Source organism: Maylandia zebra, linkage group LG17 (genome assembly GCF_041146795.1).
Source record: "Maylandia zebra isolate NMK-2024a linkage group LG17, Mzebra_GT3a, whole genome shotgun sequence".
Lineage (NCBI taxonomy): Eukaryota > Metazoa > Chordata > Actinopteri > Cichliformes > Cichlidae > Maylandia > Maylandia zebra.
Genome location: NC_135183.1, coordinates 18,060,704 through 18,066,333, shown reverse-complemented (window position 1 = coordinate 18,066,333; position 5,630 = coordinate 18,060,704).

Genomic DNA, 5,630 nt, shown 5'->3' with positions numbered 1-5,630 from the left:
AACAAAATGACATCATCAACAAATAATTTAGACTGTCTGTCCCATTGTTTTTCTACAAATGTATGGGTGTGTTACTACGGTGGCCCTGAGAGGCCAAACGGACTGCAACTTCAGAAAACACTTGCAAAAAGAAAAATGCTGCAAAAAGAAAAACGCTTCAAAAAGAAAAACACTGCAAAAAGAAAAACACCTGCAAAAAGAAAAACGCTGCAAAAGCACACAAAACACAACGGAAATGTTTCTGGGGAGACAATAACCCGACGGACCAGTTGCACGAACCAAAACATGTATGTATGGCTCTATCCCAATTCAGGGTCTGCAGCCTTAAATTACGCAGCCTTAACGGTCCTCAAGGGCCGCGTACTCAAAGACTGCTGAGGCCGGAAGTGCGACGCTTGTAGGCTTGTGAAATGGGACGGACTGGCCTCCATCGCGCTGCCCAAGTTGCTTAGCAACCATGATACTAACAGCTGGAAACGTTTCATACAGCTTTGTTTGACAGAAATGAAGGAGAACATATTTTGTACATTTGTTTCTACATGAGCTTTGTGTGATTTGATAAGTATCTGAGGCTGAGACCACAGGACTGTAAAACATGATTGTTGGGCTTCATTTCTGTGCTGAACAGTCATTTAAGATTAGCTAGTAAATAACAATTAGCTAATGTTGTTCATGAGACTAAAGCCATCTCACTTTGGTAATGTAAATATAATATGGCCAATATTATAGTTATTATATTAATCATTATTAGTTATTACAGCAGTGATTTTGAACTCCGTGTCAAATACTGAGCTTCAGTAAAGAGTAGAGTTGCATTTATTTATATTTCCCATCACCTTAAATCTTCACTCAAAGACAAGTATCTTTGACAGTGTATCTATAGATGTATTATATATAAGAGACAAATATTGTTCTTTTAATATGTTGGCATTACTAAATTTGGCTCAATGCTTACATATATGTGTAAAAACAAAATGTACGAGCTATGATAACTGTTTCTGATAGAATGAAGAGTAGACTGATAAATTAAATATTCCTTTAATGGGTGAGAAAATAATACCATGTCATAACTGCTTTAAGTCATACAGAATAGATATCAGAGCCTTAAACAGGCTGACTTCTGCTAAATGGGCCAAACTGGGCAGAAAGTATATAAACACATAACATCCTTATAGAATATGATGTAGATCAACTTACCTTAGAATATATAAAGCATATAAACAATTACAGCAATATGATGCAACAAACACAGCAGTGCTACTAATCCAAAATACTCAAAGCTTCACAGAACTGAAACAAACATTTATTTTTAGGTCCATTCTGCTGCTGATACATAGTATTTAGTATTTTAGTATTTAGTATTTATTTATTTATTGTCATTGTCAAGAACAATGAAATTGCGTTTGGGGCTTCCATACAACCCAAAAAAAAGAAGAAAATAATAAATACCCCTTAAAACCCAAGTGTACATATTTAACCCAGTGTGACTCCAATGCAATAAGACAATCCTTAGCAATAATGTTCGTAGAAATTCAGACAAAGACCTGAGAAACATGACAAAATACAACAATGCAACCCATTCAATATTATTGTACTGTGAGATATGATATCAGATATGATAGTTATCTATTTAAGAAAGAGGGGGGGGGGGCAGGAGGGGGAAGAGAATAAAGATATGATGCACCAATGCAGACCAGTTCATTGCTATTAAGAAGTTGGATATGGTTATTGTCCGTGAGAGGGGGGCAGAGAGTTCAGGAGCCTCACAGCCTGTGGATACAGGCTGTTGGCCAGTCTGGATGTTCTGGCCTGTATAGACCTGTACCTTCTCCCTGAGGGCAGCAGATGGAAAAGGTGGCGCGCAGGGTGATGTTGGTCCCGCAGGATACTGTGCACCCTCCTCAGACAGCGAGTGGGGAAGATATTACTGATCTCTGGCAGACTTGTTCCAATAATTCTGCCAGCTTCCTTCACCACCCGCTGGAGTGCTTGCTGATCGGCCTTGGTGCAGCTGGGGAACCACACTAGAAATCCATACGTCAGAACGCTGCTGATGGCACAGTTGTAGAAGTTCAACATCAGAGATCTGGGAATGTGTGCGCTCCGCAGTCTCCTCAGGTAGTAGAGGCGCTGTTGGGCCTTCCGTACAACTGAGGTGATATGGTTGCCCCAGGACAGGTCCTCGGTCACAGTTACCCCCAAGAATTTAAAACTGCTCACCCTCTCCACCGCCTCACTGCCAATGAAGAGAGGCAGATGGTTGTTATGACCCCTCTTCCGGAAATCTACAATGATCTCCTTGGTCTTTTTGGTGTTTAAGACCAAGTTATTGTCGTGGCACCATGACTCTAGTTGTTGCACCTCTGTCCTATAGTTTGTCTCATCATTGTTGGATATAAGTCCGAGCACTGTAGTGTCATCTGCAAACTTAACAATGAGATTGGACGCGCAGGAGGAAATACAGTCATGGGTGAAGAGAGTGTATAGCAGAGGGCTCAGAACACACCCCTGAGGGGCACCGGTGTTGACCACAAGGGTGGAAGAGGTGTTCTTACCCACTCTGACACTCTGTCTACGGTTAGTGAGGAAGTCCACAATCCAGTTGCACAGAGAGGAGTTAAGTCCCAGTTGGTGGAGTTTGGGACGTAGTTTGTATGGCCGGATGGTATTAAACTTTAGGTTTCTGAGTATTAAACTTGTTTCTGCCTTTCATAGTGTGTAACTTTAAGGCCCTGAGTACTTTCTCCCACACTGAAAACACTGGGATGATAAAATTATTTGAACATTACCTAATAAGACTGATTCAGGACAGACCATTAGTTATTCTAAACTTTTCTATCAGTCCTTCACAAACAGGGAACAGTCTGTCTATTCTCTCCATCTGTCAGCTACTGCTGGCTCTTCCTCCTCCTCTTCCTCACACACTGCTGAGTTTGTCCTGGTGGATCATCAGGGGTGCAAAGCCTCACAGATGATGTGCAGCAGTGGGTCCCTCAGCCTGTCCTCACTCTGGACACTTACAGTTGTCACACATGGAAATCAAATGTGTGATAAGCTGCAGGATTCAAACACAAGTGTAACTTATAAATACAAGTTCATAAGTTTATTCCACAATCAAAGAAAAAGAGAGAGAGTGCAGGACAGAGAGACAGGTGACAGTCTCAGGTGTATACACTAGAGATGGACCGATCCGATATTACGTATCGGTATCGGTCCGATACTGACCTAAATGACTGGATCGGATATCGGAGAAAAATAAAAAATGTAATCCGATCCATTAAATATCACGAAAGCACCTCACAAAACTTGCAACACGCCGTAACTCACCTCAGAACGTTAGCACGTCGGAGCAGTATGCATCACGTGATAGAGCGGCTGTGGCATGCGGGACCTGTGGTCTGGATAGCATTTGGAGCTTCGCTAGCAACCTGGCATTTCATCTCCGACAAAGTTATCCCCGAGAGAAGTAAAGCAAGTGTGTAAGTCCATCTCTGAATGTTTGTAAAGCATTCCTGCGTTAAGCTTAACAAGCGACTGCCTCTCGCTCTCCGGCTGCTACTTCAATCGTGAAACTGCTTAAATGATCAGCTGATCTGCTTTTCTGTCGCGAGTCCGTCTTTGTTTTTGGCCCACTTTGCACCAGAAAGAGAAAACCAGCGGCTGAACAACAGCAGCACGTTTAAGCTTGATCAGCTGTTGTTAGAATTTATTTAATATTACTTTCTACTCGAGGATCTTTTTCTACGTAGCTGACGCTGGTAACTGTGCAGGGGCAGATCTAGCAAAGTTTAGCCAGGGGGGCCGATAGGGCATTAACTGGGAAAAGGGGGCACAAAGACATACTTTTCTTTCTTATTCTCATTTAAAATGTCTAGCTTTTAATAAATAATTATCTGACACCCAAAGTTTTAATTTGATGTAAAATGAATAGAAGTCAATTACTGTATATAGTGACTATTAAGTCTAATATATATACCCTAGTAAGCTATAGTACTTTTTCCTTTGGGAAGGTACCATCTGTGCAGTCTGCAATTTTGTTGAAGAAAGATGTTGAATCTATTTAATATTTCTTGAAAAATAATTGATTTCTGTGCATTTTTTTTCACACTGCATCAAATTAAGGTTGATTACGTCGATTAAGCATCATGAGGTGGAGCGTGAGGGGTGGTTCCCTATTTTTTATTTATTTATTTTTGTTGTTGCTGGGAGTTGGAACCCTATTAGTTAGGTTGCTTAATATTTACGCTAAGTACTCTTTAAAATACCAGAATAGGGAGGATGGTGTAGGTCTAAGTTTATTAGATTGATCAGTATTGCTGAACTATGAAATATTTTTTTTGTATACAGGTATAACAGAATAGCTTTAGTGTAGTTGTTGTTTTAAACTTGAGTATGAACTTGCAGACTTGCAAAATGCAGCAAGATATTTTAAAAAACAGTTTTGTTGATTAAAAAACACTATATCGGATTCATATCGGTATCGGCAGATATCCAAATTTATGATATCGGTATCGGTATCGGACATAAAAAAGTGGTATCGTGCCATCTCTAGTATACACTACTACAAAAGAGCACAAGAGAAGGAGGATTTAGTGTTTGTGTTATTACGAGTGCTAAACAAAAAGAGTTCCCAGATGGTACAGTGGACACATGTGTGACTCCTGTGATTAAAGCATCTTTCTTCCAGCTTAACGAGTGAACCGTCAGCTCGTTCAAACACACGTTAAAGTCCGTTTGGCTCGACACCACCGAACAGAGGCAGCAATATAACATAGCTAACATTAACAGTGCAGTGAATCCTGCTTGTGCCGTGATATTCAGGACTGCAAACCGAGCAGCATCACTGACTTTCAGCCTGTTGTGTTTGTGGATATATGACTGACTTTAATTATCCGCAAAATCATCAGATTCTCTGTAAGATTAAGGTCGACTATCAAACGGCGTATAAATTAAAGGCTTTAAAACAAAGTAAATGCTGTACGTACAAACATCGCTAATGTCACATAACTTTGCTGGCATGTGGCCAACAGTAATGTTTTAATGTTCTTCATTATTAAACATTTGCACAAAAATAAGTGTTTTCTGAAGTTGCAGTCCGTTTGGCCTCTCAGGGCCACCGTATGTTACAGACCAATCTTTTGAACATGTTGTTGCTGCCCAACAACAGTAACATGCACAAGAGACCGAGAAAATTTCCTGACTGGACCTGTTGCACAGGTGACATCCTATTACGGTACCACACTGGAGTTCACTGAGCACCTGAGAGCGAGTCGTTCTTTCACAGATGTTTGTAGCAGCAGTCTGCATGCCGGGGTGCTGATTTTATACACCTGTGGCCACAGAAGTGATTCACCTAAATATTGTATTCTTCATTCAGACCATGGGACTTCAGGTTTTCAGATATCAGGTGTGCTGCTCTGGTCTCAGCTCTAAAGTCCAGCCCCTCCCATTTGGAACATCTGGACCTGCAGTCCAGATATAAAGCAGCTGTTTTTGTAAAAAGTCCACACTAGAGGATTTGAGGTCAGTATAGGGTTCAATTTAGTCCATGTGAATTTCAGCAGTATTGTGCTAAATACATTTGGTATTAAAGTAAAGCTCCTCCTCACTGGCTGGTTTTCACAGTGAAG